Below are 15,457 nucleotides of genomic sequence, written 5' to 3'. Positions count from 1 at the left end.
GCCAGACGCCGGTCCTCAGCGCGCTCGACACGGTAATGGCCCCACCACCGCCACTTAGAGCCACCGCATCACACGGTGCTCCACGGGGCCACCACGCCTGGGGCCGCGCCCGGGGCCCAGGCTGCGTCCACATCGCGTCCTACTTCCCCAAGTTTGGCGGCTTGCAAGGCGTCCCTGACCGCGGGCCTCGCCGTGGCCCGCCACCCTACCCTTGACAGTGTGGGCCCTTTTCTTCGCAAGCCCGCCCAGGCTCGGCCTCTCGCTACAACGAGCACACACGGCTCGTACTACATATCAATGACGGCCAGAAAGTTGGCGGCAGATAAGCGTTTCGGAAACTCCGCCTCTCGATTGCGGAGCCGTTTGCTGCGGTCCCCCACGGGGTCCCCGCGGTCGCCGCCCGTTTAACATATCACCTCCAGCTCCATTTCTCAGAGGGCTCGCTGAAGATGGCGAAGTCGCGAGCCCTGCCCCAGACACCCGCCGTAATCTCTGCCCCGCCCTCCCGTCTGGAATCCCCCCCCCCCCCGCGGCCCAGATTTTCCGCGTTCCCTGATTGGCGGAGCGCGGCGCCGGGGAAGGCCCGGCATTTTTAAGCGGGACAAATAATGCCAAATTATCCGGAAAATTGGCAAGTTTTCGGACTCATTCTCCACGTCAAACACTCATTTGTCCGCTGAGCCGCGCCGCGCTCCGTTTAAATTACGCGCCCCCCCTTGTACTCCGGAAGAAAAACCGGCCGCCGGATTCTGAGCGGCGGGGCTGCCCGTCTCTCTCGCACTCGTGGGGCGTGCCGGCGCGCAGTGTGGGTGCGAGAGAGACGGAGCGAAGCCAGGGCCGGAAGTGGAGCGAGGGCTGGCACTGCCGCACTGGAATTTCCGATCCGGTGTACAAGTTTTTATTCGGCATGTCACGGCGCGGAGACGGATCGATATTCTTGTGTCCGAGGCGGGGCGGGCGGGGGGGGCGGGGCGGGGCGGGGTGGCCAATGGCGCGGCAGGGCGCGGCCCCGAATATTTTCCGAAGGATGCCCATGCATTATTCATCTCATTTTATGCCGAATATAGTGGCGGCGGCGGTGTCTGTGTCTGCGGCGCGCCAAGTACACTGTAAAAGGCGTGCTCGCCTTGCCCCGCCTCTTTGCGACATGTCTACTTTTACGAGAGCAGGTCACAGACTGATTCCGAGAGTCGTTTCCGTCGCTCTGTCTCTGTCGCGCCGGTGCGCTCCTCGAGTGCGAGAAAGGCAGAAGACGACTTTCAGACTTTCAGAGTCCAGCCATTCGATTGTCCGCGATGATAACGCATCCGCTGCGAATCATGCTCACATTTTTATTGCGTTTTTTTTTCTTCCATTTTAGGGTAAGTACCGGAACCGCTTCGACGCTCGAGTTTTTCTGCGCAGTGCTCTCTGCGCGCGCGCGAACTCCTTCTTGCTTTCCCTTTAGCTGAAAACGATGTTTATTTATCGGGTCGGAGCGGCGCGATGAAACAGGCGCCGTCCGTACATCGTCCTTATACGAGCCGCGTAAGTCAGAGGCGCTGACAAATCCCCCAACTATAATGGAGAGACCGCGTACATCAGCATGAGTTTGCGATTCTGGTGGCGCGGCGGGCGCGGCGGGCGTTGGGACACCCCCTCGGCTCGGCCCGCGGCCCTCGGCTCGGCCTCGGCGGGCTTTCCCTCATTCCGTTCGTGCCACTTGCCATTGCCCGTTGGCCTCCTTCTCCAAGATCACTGTGCTTTCGGGGACGCGCGCCTCCGCGACTCGCCCCGCGACGAGAAGGGACCAGCAGCACGGAAAATGGAAAAGGTGGCTGGATTAGCAGTCAATGCCTCCGCTTTCACTGTTTCCGGGGGAACAAAACCGTAAGGCGCCAACGCGCGAACCAAGGTCACAGCGCACAGTGGGCCAGAAGACCGGTGGAAGCGGTCAGAATCCCGGATGTGTTTTGAGCTCCAGAGTCGCTAAATGCCACTCGAACCGAACGTGTGGCCCCACCAATGGATTGCTCTCCGAACGAGGAATCCATTGGTGGGGTCGGGGTCACACGTTCGGTTCGAGTTCTGCTTAGTGACTCTGGAGTTCAAAACGCGTCTAGAGTTTTGGCCACCCGCGCCAGTCTTCTACCCCCCGTGGCGCGGAACGCTCGGATTATTTGTATCGGGGGCTGACCGTAAATTTGGGCCCCGCGTGAACTTGGCCCAGCCACACAAACCAGCCTCGTGCACTGTAGGGGCTCGTCCTTGCGCTCGGCGTGGTTCGCAGTGCGGCAGCAGAGACGCTGCCACGGCGCGCAAGAAGGCCCTGTTGCGTGCTCTGTCTCTCTCCGGCCCATCCGCCAAGGCCGTCTGTCGCCAAATTTGTTCTCCTGCTCCAATTATAGGGCCGAAAGGAGCGCCCCCTCCGTCTCTCTCGCTCTTTCTTCCGCCGTCAATGAATCCGCTTCCTCGTCCTCGGCGGGGCGACGCGACAAAGGGAATCGACTCTGTGGTCGCGATGCTGATGAAGCGGCTGTACAAATTGCCAAGACGGCCATCATTGCGATTTTTCGTCCGGGTGAAAATTTGCAAAGTCAATGTTGCCATGTGAGCGACCCGCAGTGGGCCAGAAGACCGGTGGAGGCGGACAAAACTCTAGACGCGTTTTGAGCTCCAGAGTCGCTAAATGGGACTCGAATCGGGCGTGTGACCCCACCAATGGATTGCTCTCCGAACGAGGAATCCATTGGTGGGGTCACACGTTAGGTTCGAGTCCTGTTTAGCGACTCTGCAGCTGAAAACGCGTCTTTGGCCGCCTCCACCGGTCTTCTGGCTAGTCCACTGTGGGATGGTGTAACCCGGGCAGCTAGAGGCTGGCGCGAGTAAAGAACGACACTTGACGTGACGGCGGCGGCCTTCCTCTCTGGCTAGTGTCCTGTCGGGCGGCGTGCGGGGCAGCGCGGGGCCTGCGTGGGACTGCAGCCGCCCAATTTACGATTTGCACTCCGGTATCGGACAATGGGCACCACACCATTGTCGGGCATCATGGGGGCAAGGCCCTGGCCGGCCCGGCCAAGGCCAGCCACAACACGCCGGCCGGGGACAGTCCCCCCCGGTGTTGAATAATTCGAGTGGTGGGTTTTAGGGTGCGGAGGAAGCGGAACGTCTGTGCGTTGTGTGTTTTCGATCTGGGAAGCAGCTGGGGAATGTCTTTGACGGTCGCAGCGGCCACGAGACGTTTGTCATCAGGAGGAAAAGACAAGCGACGGAACTGGTACTGATAGTTTTCGCGAGAGCAGTCGTTCAGATTCGAGCTCACAGACCTTTTTAACAATTATCAAAGCCGGGCGCGCGCGGCACGCGCGAAAACGGGCAACTTTTAACTGCACTCCATCCCCTCGGGCAACTCGTTTAACAACTCGAAATGATCCGCCGGCTTGCGTTCCCTGCTGTCGGCGCGTTCGGGCCTTCGGGATTTAGCGCTTGCAAGTCAGAACTGCCTGATCGCTAAGCCCCCCGCTCTGCAGCGCGCTCTGCAGCAAATCGAAGCGTCTTCGAGATGTGCCGCGCGGAGCGGAGCGGGAAGCGAGGCCTCTGCAGGAAATGGGATACAGCGCCACTGCCTGCCGGCTGGAGCGATTCGCCCATTCGTTGCGAGTTCGACAACTCGCCGCCTTTCCCGGACTACCAGTTAGCCAAGGGCCTAGCCTAGGGTGTAGCCAAGGGCCTAGCCAAGGGCCTAGCCAAGGGCCTAGCCAAGGGCCTAGCCAAGGGCCTAGCCAAGGGCCTAGCCAAGGGCCTAGCCAAGGGCCTAGCCAAGGCCTAGCAAGGGCCTAGCCAGGGCCTAGCCAAGGGCCTAGCCAAGGGCCTAGCCAAGGGCCTAGCCAAGGGCCTAGCCAAGGGCCTAGCCAAGGGCCTAGCCAAGGGCCTAGCCAAGGGCCTAGCCAAGGGCCTAGCCAAGGGCCTAGCCAAGGGCCTAGCCAAGGGCCTAGCCAAGGGCCTAGCCAAGGGCCTAGCCAAGGGCCTAGCCAAGGGCCTAGCCAAGGGCCTAGCCAAGGGCCTAGCCAAGGGCCTAGCCAAGGGCCTAGCCAAGGGCCTGGAGGAATTTAGTGAGCGTGAAAAGTATTGCCGCAAATGACAACTTAGCGTCTTCTCGGTTCCACAGTGGGCCGATTCTACCTTTCCCAGTCACTTTGAAATCACCTCAGCCGCCGCAGTAGATTGAAAGCAAACCTGGCGCGTCGAAAACACAGCCGCGCTGCGCGGCGTCAGACACAGTCCCTGTCAGAGTGTCATGTTAACAGCCGGTGTGTCAATAAGCCTTACACTGTGCCACTGGATCCCCTGGCCCGCCAGCCCCGGCTGTCCCGCCTGCCTGTCGCGCCTCCTTCCCCTCTTTTCCCCCGGGGGGGGGGGGGTATCGGTTGGCCCTCCCCGCCCCTCCACCGTTAACGTCAGGTGCAGCGTGGCGTGGCGTGGCGGCGGCGGTCCCCTCTCCCCCTCCTTCTTCTTCTTTCCGCGGGGTGCAACGCACCCGGGGAGGCCTCAGCAATTTTCGTTTTGCGTGGCCCAGCGCGACAAAAGTGCCAAACGAACAATACTCCAAGTGATGACAAACTTTTGTACGTAGCTCTAAAAAAAATTCAAGGTCATTTTTCATTGTTTTTGTGTTGTTTTTTCAAATGAAAATGAAGACGGCGACGGCCACACGGACGGGTGTGGTTCAAATCCAACTTTGTTGTGCCGTTTTCGCGTGCTGCAACACGCAGTTCGTCCAACAAGGCCTCTGAGTGCGGTGGCTGCCCTGCCTGCCTGGCTGGCGGTGCGTTTCCTCGTTCCCACTTACACGTAGTCTTATCTGCTAATGGCCCGTACGTGCCCGCAGTCCCCGTGGCAGGCCGGGGCCGGCCCGGGGCCCGCGCGTAACATGTGGGACTTTGAACCCGGTACACACCGTAAGGCCTGCGGCACGGTCTGCGGCGCGGTCTGAGGCCCGAGGCGAGCGGATCTGGGCCAGACAAGTGGTAATACAGTCTTGAGCGCAGGCTTTACCAGTGCCTTGGCGTACAGTGTAGTGGTGAGGGCCACCGACGAGGTCTGCCACCAGCCAATGAGTCAACTGGAACAACCCTTCGACCAGTCCGGACAACCGGAAGTGAGCCAATGAGAAAATTTGCGAAAATGTGCACTGTTGAAAGTTAAGGCTCGGCGGTTTTGGTCGGTGCTTGGAGAGCTCGGAGCTTGGGCCGCCACCGCCGGCTTCATTGGCCAGAGCACTGTAGGGTGGCAGCTGCGGGCCAAAACTATGAAGAAGAAATGAAGCTACCCTAGGCAGGGCTGCAACGAGCGGAGTGCCACGCCACGCCTGGCCACTTCCACAACAGGCAACTTCTCAAACTCCCCTCATTCCCGCTGAAAGAATGTTCCGAGTCCGCCCCGCCCCCCCGCCCCCCCCCCCCCCGCCCCGCCCCACCCCGCCCCGCCCCACCCCGCCCCGGAGGGGGGTCCCCCGCAGGGGACGGTGTCGCGGGCGTGGATAATTTGTCCGGAAGAACCTTTGCTACCGTTTCCTCTCGACATTTCAACGCCACACACACACACACACACACACACCTCTTAACTTGCAACCTTTGCCCTTTCGTTTCGCGCGCTCTGCTGCCCCGCGTCCGGGTTGTTTTGACAAGTCCCTCGCATGCTTTTAACGCACAAGAACACCCCCGGTCCGGTTCCCTTTCCGGGAGTGCCCCCGCATTCGGTACACGGATGGGCTGCCCTCGCCGGGGGTTGTGGTCGCGGTGCACCGTGGTGGCCGAGGGCTGCAGTGTGTGTGCGTGTGTGTGTGTTTATGTGTGTGGGTGCACTGTAGGGAAAACGCGCCTCACAAGTTGTGAATTTTACCATGAACTTAGGTGCAACCATTGTTGTATATATTTAAAAAAAAATTATGAAACCCTCGATAAAACCTAAGGTACCCTTTTTTTTAAGTTTGCGGTTTTCTGGTGCGGATAGAGGAGGCCGAAATGATGGTGCGGTCCGTGCAGACAGTGGACGGCAGCCAGACCCAGGGACGGACCCGGTGGACAGATGAAGGGAGAAAGAGGGAGACGGAGGGGAGTGAGTGAGAAGAATGAGCAGGGCTAGGCAGCTAGAGGCATCAATCTCTCCTCGTCTCTTATTATCCCACAGGAGCCAATTAATTCGTACCCACACTGGCTGCCTGCCCGGCTGGCCGCATGCGTGTCGTTTTCCGCAGCAAAAAAAAAAGAGAGTTGGTCGCGAAGGCCTCTTGGAGGCCGTAGTTTTAATTAACACCGCTTCGCTATTTCACTGCCTTCAACTTCGGTTCTCTCCTTTTTTTTCCCTATCTGAACGCTCGACATCAAAGGTGGTTTTTCTCTCCCACTTCATCTAATTATTATCGCCAAACTCGTTGGAGTTGGCGCGGCATTCTCGCGTCCGGTAGTGCTGCTGGCTTCTGGCTTGCGCTGAAGGGCCCGGAGGGGAGGCACTGCTCGCACTGCACGCCGTTCTCTCCGGTTCCCCGTGCACAGTGGGCCAGCAGACCGGTGGACGCGGCCAAAACTCCAGACGCGTTTTGCGCTCCAGAGTCGCTAAACAGGACTCGAACCGAACGCGTGACCCCACCAATGGATTCCTCGTTCGGAGAGCAATCCATTGGTGGGGTCACACGTTCGATTCGAGTCCCATTCAGCGACTTTGGAGCTCAAAACGCGTCTAGAATTTTGGCCGCCTCCGCCGGTCTTCTGGCCCACTGTGCCGCGGCTCCCCCTGGAAGATCACTGACTGCGCGGGCTGCGCCGATCCTTAGCTCTCTGCCACGCCTCACTGAGCACGCCCTTCGGCCCCGGCCCATCTACCTGCTGCCAGCCCCGTCTGCCCGGCTGGCCCACCTGGCTGCCAGCTCGGCCTGTGCCCTTGTAAACCCCGCATGTCTTGGCCTGGGCCGCCTGGGCACTTGCTGCGGCGCGCTCCGCCCTGACAAGCTTTTCCGGAAACAAGTTGCTTCCCGGGGCGGGGCGGGGCGGGGCGGGGCGGGGCGGGGCGGGCGGCGGGGCGGGGCGGGGCGGGCTCTCTCTCTACCTGGAGAGGCGTGTGGCGTTCCACTTGCTTTTCCCCTGGCCTTTACTCGCTGCATTCGTGACCTACATCGGTCAGGTCTTCCTGCTCCGCCGGCGAGTGTTGTTTGTTGTAGACGAATCATTGGTGGAGTCCTGCCGATACCCGGGCCACCGCTTTTTTTGTTTCGCTAGAAGCGTAAAAAGGACTAGACCTCATCGCTTTTTTTTGTGCGCCCGCCATTCCCAATACGATTCCGACGAGTGAGTTTCGGTTTCGTACTTTTTCCGATGGAGCCGACGTGTGTTCTTGCCAAGGTTCCACGCGCCTCCACTTTAGAAATTAATAAAAAATACGAGGAAAACATCGAAGAATCTTTGGGCAATTCGTTTGAAAGCTCGCTGTGAAATTCCAAAGGCTGCGTTCTACGTGTGAAAACCAAACTGGCCCGCTTGGCTTGCGCATTTTTTGTGACCGAACACCTCTGGGGGCTCGTCCGCCCCCGCCCGCCTCGCAAACGACACTGCAAAACAAAAAAAATATTCGGGCGTGATTGATCCTCGGTCCTTCCTGGTCCGGCCTCTCCCACTTCCGGCAAGCCGCGGGCAAGTTTCCCGTCTTTGTCTTGTCGCGCCAACAAAAGCGCGGCCCGGCGCTCCCTCTGACGGCATTTCACATTCACCTCGCTCGCAGCAAAAGCCCTCGGAAGTAAAAAGTAATTCCAATGTTGATCCCCGGCGGGTCGATAGTTTAAACGCTTCATTCGTCGTGATTAGCATAAGTGGCCGAGTTCGCTCTCTCCTCCCCTGAGGACGCTTCTGCCCGGCCAGCCCGGCCAGCCAGCCGCCCCACCGGAACTGCTTTCTCTTTCTTTGCCTGCAGCAGAGGGGGAGGGCTGGCGATCCATGTACACGTGGCGCGCCTTCTCTCTCTCTCTCTCTCTCTCTCTCTCTCTCTCTCTCTCTCTCTCTCTCTCTCTCTCTCTGCGGCCCACGCACGTCCGGGAGGTGTCCGAGGTGTCCCCACCACACGCGGACCCATTCAGTCTAATGTGCCCAGGCCCTCGCGACAAAAGCACGATTTAACACGGGCGCACGCACGCACACACACGCACACACACGTTGCCGGTCGGGCGGTGCTGCTCCGTGACGCGCTACCCGGCGTCGAGTGGGCGACACTCATCCCCTTAACTCGACAGCTGATATTGTGTGTTCATTGGTTTTTGTTGTCTGTTTTCGTTCCTCATTGCGGTGTTTGTTTGGCAGCTGCTGGTGGTGACGGAGCAGAACGCGCTGTCGTCCAGTGTGGTGGTGGCGCGCTCGCCCTACCTGGTGGTGCGCTTCGACGGGCAGCGCCTGGAGGGCAACCAGCTGCGCGCGCTGCCCCACCTGCTGTCCGTCTTCGGCTTCAACGCCACCTGGGAGGCCCGCGACGGCGACCCGCCGCCGCCGCCGAGGCCCGCCTGCTCCGTCAGCGCCTGCTCCCTGGCCGGCAGCTGCCTGGCCAGCGCCGACTTCACGTGAGTCACTTGTCTTTTTTAAATAAAATAGGTGACCTCTTTTTTTCCAGAATTAAAATAAAAAGTTGGAAACACGTTAAGCAGGCACGACTCTCACGCAATCGGAAGTGGTGGGTTCATCGAGCGCAGACACTTACCATGCTCAGGCGGCGTACCTCACCGTCGTTGCTCGCAGTGTGGGGGTCAGGTTGGCCACTGCACTGCCAGCACTCGCACTGTGGCCGTGCCAGCCGACGCTGCAAGGTTCACTGCCTTTTCTCTTGCCTTCGCCACGCGCTTCGCTTTGTCAGTCGAGTCAACTTTATGAACGTACTCACCCACTGGGCGGGGCGGGGCGGGGCGGGGCGGGGGGGGCGGGGCGGGCGGCGGGGGAGGAGGAGCTCCCTTTGAGCAGGCCCGGCTTGTCACCATAATTAATGGTTGCGTAGGGACCCGGGAAAGTTTTTCCTGTGCGGCTTCCTGCAAAGTAAAATACGGAGAAAAATGAGTGCTGCCGTGTGGTCAGTCATGCACACACGCACACACGCACACACGCACACACCTGAGAGGCAAGACCAGCAAAGGCAGAAAAGTGGAGAAGCCCCGCCGCGCTGCGCGGTGCTGCGCCCGGACCGAGGTCTTGACTTCTGCCCCGTTGTGTCTGCCGCAGGAATTTCCGGTGCCACTGCTTCCCGGGACACTCCGGGGAGGACTGCGGACGCGGACCCGGCTGCCTTGAGGGCGTGAACCCCTGCCGCAACGGCGCGGTCTGCAGGTAAGTCGCTCTCTCTCTCTCTCTCTCTCTCTCTCTCTCTCTCTCTCTCTCTCTCTCGCTCTCTCTCTCTCTCTTCCACGCACGTCGTTCGATAATGACGTGGCAGGCAGCATGGAGCGCCTGCAGTGCCGGGGGTAGGCCACGCGCTGCGCTGCGGCGTCTGCCGGGTCGGCCTACCCCGAGGTTCGCAGGGGCCCGCCGAACCAGCAGACTGGTTCTGAGAGTCGTTTTCGTCGCCCTGTCTCTCTCGCACTTACACGGTATGCGCCTGTGAGTGCGAGAGAGACAGACTCAAGGCAACGCGGAAGACGGACGGCCACGGCGCGGACACTGCGACATCGTCGAACACGGCGGACGCTCCGCGCTTCCGAGTACAGTCGCGGAGCCTTAATTCGGACCCGGGGGGACGTGAGTCGGACGTGAGTCGGACGTGAGCGTGAATTAGCGCGGGCTTCGGACGTGGGAGCGGCTGCGTCAGGGACGCCGTCAGCGAGGGCTCGGCATTAAAGAGGTAAATCTAGATGCATGTCGACAGCGGGCCGCCACACAGTGGGCCAGAAGACCGGAGGAGGCGGTCAAAATCCCGGACGCGTTTTGAGCTCCAGAGTCGCTAAATGGGACTCGAACCGAACGTGTGACCCCACCAATGGATTGCTCTCCGAACGAGGAATCCATTGGTGGGCTCACGTTCGGTTCGAGCCCTATTCAGCGACTCTGGAGCTCAGAACGCGTCTAGAGTTTTGGCCGCCTCCACCGGTCTTCTGGCCCACTGTGCGCCGCCGCGCTGCAGCGAGCGATAAACGGCGGCGACAGCGGCAGAGAGATATCGACCGCACGGGACAGCGGACATCCCTCTCTGCAGGTAGCAGCTGCCGAAGCTGCCGAGCGGATGGAGGAAGGAATCAAGGCTGAAGGGGGAAAGTTTGCTCTTGCGCGGAAGCCTAGGTGGGACGGGAATCGACCAAAAAAGTTCAAAAAAAAACTTGAAAAAACTTTTGAAAAATTTTAAAAAAGGGTGCCTTAGCTGATGTTTACCATGCTCGTTTTTTTGACTAGAAATTCACATGCAACGATTTTTTTCGCGTTGTAACGTGACTAAGAAGGTCGTGAAGCGCGAGTCGGAATGGCTTGAATTTTGTCTGAGAGAAGGAGGCAGACCGTGCGGCGAGGCGAGCGTCTTCTCCATTTCCCGTGCGAGATAAGCCGGGGCCAGCGGTGCCGTTATTGCCTGTTTGTCTGATGTGTCACTTTTTAATGAACAGACGCGTGGCGATCCCTCGAGACGCGCGCGGAGGACCTCGTTTGGAGAGGGAGAGGGAGAGGGAGAGAGAGAGAGAGAGAGAGAGAGAGAGAGAGAGAGAGAGAGAGAGAGAGAGAGAGAGAGAGAGAGAGAGAGAGGAAAAAACAGGGAGGGGGTCAGGGTGTCAGGCAGATACTGGGGCGCTGTGGGCGGGCGGCACGCGGGGCGGCACGCGGGGCGGCACGTTCAGTCAAGGATTTAGATAAGGGAATCTCCCTGAGGATGCCTCGCAGTGTCGTGCCGGCACGGTGCCGCGCCACTTCGGGCGACGTCTGTCTCTCTCGCACTCACCCGGGACGTCCCGCGGCGTCCCGCAGGGCCGTGCGGGTGCGAGAGAGACAGACGCAAGGAGCCCTGCCCGGAGCCTCTGGAAACCTTGGAGCCCGGTGAGAGGCGGCATATGGGGCAGAAACTCATACCCTGTGTTTTTTCTCCGCCATTACATCCGGGGCGGGGCGAGCCGGGCGAGCCGGGCGAGTCGCGCGCGCCGCGGCGCTGCCTCCAAGAAATAAAGGGAAGCAGTGCAAAAAGGTTGGCCGCCTCTCGAATGGGGCCCCTGCCTCGCGCTGCCTCCAAAAACGCAGCAGCTGTCTTCTCGCTGCCGTGCTTTTTTCAGTTTGGTTTATCAGTTTTTTTGTTTGTTTTTTTTTTTTCTGTTTTTGCGAGTGTGGCGGCACCAGCCTCATTAACCACTGATCGCGCCGCGGGCACCTCGGGCAGCGTGAAGACGATGAACACGTCGCGAAGCGCGCCTAGTACACGCGAAGTACGCGTACGCGTCCCGCGGACGGACGGCGCTCGTAAAGACGGATTCCAGCGACCCTCACCCGACGCCCCTGCACCGAGCCAGCCCCGCCCACGCCTTTAGCGCGCGTCACAGAGACGGGGCGGGGCACCCCGTGCGTGACGCTGTGTGTGTGTGTGTGCGTGTGCGTGTGTGTGTGTGTGTGTGTGTGTGTGTGTGCACGCGGGTTTGGAAACCCAGCCAAGTCTGTCTTACAGGAGGTCCGTTTCCATTCTCCAGGAGGCCTGTTTCTCCAGAGGGTCCACTCTCCAGCAAGGCTCGGGTCCTCCAGCAGGGTTCTCCAGCAGACAACCCATTCCGTTCGACGCGCCTACACTGTAATTCCGGCAGCCCCCCCCCCCTTCAGTTGCTTTCTCACCACATGGCTGCTCACTATCCCCCCCCCCTCGGGAATCCCGTTGGTTATGCAGTCATCGTGGCAGCCCAGCTGCATCCCGGCTGCGCCGCGTTCGCCGCGCACCCTGCGCCCCCGCCCCCGCGCCCCGCGGGCCCGCCCCCCGCGGCGCCCCGCGCCCCCCGCGCCCGCCCCCGCGCCCGCCCCCGCGGCCCCGCCCCCGCGCGCCCGCGCACCCGCCGGCCCTCCGCGGCCCCGCGCCCCCCGCGGCCGCGAGCGGAACCACCGCCGGATGGGATTCCCCGAATCGCTGGGCACCTGCGCGCTGCTCTACTATGCTTTTGACCTCATTCGATTACCGGATCTCCCATCCACTGCAAACACTCTTACCTGCTCTTTCTTGTTCCTGTTGTTGTCGTTGTTCATTTTTGTTAGTTTGCTGGCGACGATGATAACAATTCTCCCGGTCTCAAACAGTCACTCTGGCTGGCTGGCGCGCGCATCGCGCGCAAAAGCAATTTCCATAAATCGGAATCAGCAAGGGGACACCCCAGGGGTCCCCCCTTCCACTTTCTGGCGTCTTATGTTGCAGTTCCGGCGGCGGATGCAACAATAGACCTCTATGTCTTCTCGCCACTAAATCCCGCGCGGCGCGCGCCCTCGGACCGATTCCGAATAGCAGTGCCCCGTCGCTCTGTCCCTCTTGCTCTCGCACGGGGACGTCCCGCGAGTGCGAGAGAGACTCTCAGCCGTATGAAGTGCACGGTGATCAAGTAGACTCAGACGCATGGTTTTTTTTCTTTCCATATCACATAAGTCAATTAGTTGGTTGCAGCTTGCGAGTTCGGCCGTCCCTCCCTGGAATCCGATTGGTGCTTGCAGTGTGTTTGTGACGTCATTGCTGGTGCCGGGCCGGGCCGCCACAGCGTTCCAGGAACTAGCCCGCTCCTCTGGCGGCGGGACCGCTCCGAACGCTGTGAATCAGATCAATCGCGCGTTTGGTGGCGCGGCCACGCCGACCCACCTGTAGCCCCCGGCCCGGCCGAACCGCGCCGAGCCGCGCCGAGCCCCTCGCTTTGACATGTCGATTGGCAGCCAATCAAGCGAGCTTAAGGCGCGCCGGCCGGCGGCGGTACGGCCCGCCCACAGCTGCGGAGGGATCTGCGTGGGAGTGTGCGTGTGTGCGTGCGGTCTAGTCTGCCTCTATGATTCTGTGTGTGTGTGTGTGTGTGTGTGTTCGCGTGTGCATGTGTGTGTGGTGACGTACCGCGACCCCGTAATGAGCGTAGCATGTCGCACGGCAGGGCGACGACGGCCAACTCCGTGTGCGACTTTACTCTGATGGCGTCCCCCCCCCCCTCGCCAGGAGCGGGCGACGGGTCCACTGGGTGGGGCGGCGACCCCTCCTCCTAAGCCTTCCAGGACGGTGACATCTCTCTCCGTCTCTCCCTGCCTCCTGACTACACACACACACTCGGAATCGTGCATCGCGCGCGGAGAGGATCCAGAGGAACTTGAGCTGTCTGGCGATGCCGCGGCCGCGGTGCCGAGGCCGTGCCGATGCGAGGCCGGGCAGGGGGCGGGGCGGGGCGGGGCGGGGCGCGGGCGGGGCGCGGCGGGGCGGGGCGGAGAGGACTAACTGCGCCACGGCGCCTCGGGGAGGTGAGGTAGGTCTACGCCGCGGCCGACAGCTTGGTTAAGTTGGCCAAGATCTCGAGGGCGAGGAAGAGTGTTTGTGTGTGTGTGTGTGTGTGGCGTGCCACTTTCCGCGAACCGGGCGTACCTGTCACCACCACACTCTTACGTACGCGGGCTCACACACACACACACGCACATACACACACACGTGCCGATACGTTTACACGAATCAGAGGCAAACCTGTCCAATTTGGGGTTAGTTGTTGATGTGGACAGTTTTTTTTTGTTCGTCGGTGGTTTTTCACACGCGCCGGTTATTTGTTCTGACGAGGACGCGTAACGGCAGCGCATGTGGGTCTCAGTCGTCAGTGTGTGTGTGTGTGTGTGTTGTGTGTGTGTGTGTGTGTGGTGTGTGTGAGCGTGTGTGTAAGTGTGCCCAGACAAACCACTGAGGTCATAATTCTGCAGAATGAAGGGAAAATGTCGCCGCATGCACATAGCGCGACTCCATCCCGTTTTCTTCTTCTTCTTCTTCTTCTTCCTCTTCTTCTTCTTCTTCTTCTTCTTCTTCTTCTTCTTCTTCTTCTTCTTCTCGTCCTCCTCCCTGGTGGAGGCTTGGGCAACCCAGCTCAGGCAGGGCCCTGTATCCTCGCTGGGTCCTTTTTCACGTTGATAGTCATAGTATACATTCCCTGCCCCCCCCCCTTTTCCTTCATGTCCGCGTGTTATTTCACTCTCCACCGTCAATGCCGCCATCCATCTCACCATGCCACGCCGAGAGAGAGAGAGAGAGAGAGAGAGAGAGAGAGAGAGAGAGAGAGAGAGAGAGAGCGTGTCTCTAACCTCGACGTCTTGGTCGTCCGGACGCCAGATGCTTGCCGAGAGCGATGGTATTCCGCTAACACGCGTGGCTGACATGACAGTGTAGGACGCCGTCAACTCGTGTAGAACTCGCTTCCTTTTCTGAGTAACTTTAGGATGGCTAAGCCCAGTTCGTTTGTAAATTATTTGCTTGAAGTGACAACCGTTTTAATCGTTAATTTACTATTATTCGAGAGTGTGTACCCCCTGCTCCACTTTTTTTCTCGCTTCTGCGCGCTGTTCGTTCCCCTTTTGTCCGCGACGTTCAGCCTGCTTGCAGTTTCCCGTCCCTTTTGTTTTTCTCTGTCGGTCGTTTGAAGCAGATGCACCACGTGACTGCGCACGCGCGCCTCGAGTGCGAGAGAGACGGAGCGAATGAGCCGCGGCCCTTGGAATCGGAGTGCGTCGCCGGGACGGCACCGGGACGGCACCGCTCGCCGTCGAGTGGTTGGGAGGTACGGTGCGCCTCGTCGCGCGCATCGTCGCTCTGTCTCTCTCGCACCCATGGGCCGCCCCGCACCGGTGCGAGAGAGACAGTGACACCACACAGTGGTCCAGAAGACCAGTGCAGGCGGCCACAACTCTAAACGTGTTTTGAGGTTCAGAGTCGCTAAATAGGGCTCGAACCGAACGTGTGACCCCACCAATGGATTCCTCGTTCGGAGAGCAATCCATTGGTGGGGTCACACGTTCGATTCGAGTCCTATTTAGCGACTCTGGAGCTCAAAACGCGTGTAGAGTTTTGGCCGCCTGCACCGGTCCTCAGGCCCACTGTGCAGCGGGCCCTGCCCTCGGCCCAGCCCCCGGCTCAAGGTACCCGGTCCGGTCCCCGCCGGTACCCGTGGGGCTGCCCGTCCGTATCGGCACCCTTTGTGTTCGGACGCAGTTTGAATTTACGACGCGCACGACAAAAGCGCGCGTCCCGTGCAGAAAAAAAGAATAAAAACACAAAAAAACTAGTAATAATAGTAATAACAATGATTTGGTGGAGCCTCAAAGGTAATGGCGGGGGATAACGCCGGGCGGTCCATCAGGTGGCGCTCGATGGCAGAGATGATCCGATAGCGCCCGCCCGGCCCCGCCTCGCCCCGCCCCGCCCCGCCTCGCCCCGCCCCGTCCCGCCCCGCCCCGCCCCGCAGAGATGACCCAATCAGGCCCCGACCCACTAAACCACAATCCCAGTACAC

Source organism: Thrips palmi, unplaced genomic scaffold (genome assembly GCF_012932325.1).
Source record: "Thrips palmi isolate BJ-2018 unplaced genomic scaffold, TpBJ-2018v1 HiC_scaffold_18, whole genome shotgun sequence".
NCBI classification, from domain to species: Eukaryota; Metazoa; Arthropoda; class Insecta; order Thysanoptera; family Thripidae; genus Thrips; species Thrips palmi.
Note: the sequence above shows the minus strand (reverse complement) of the source record.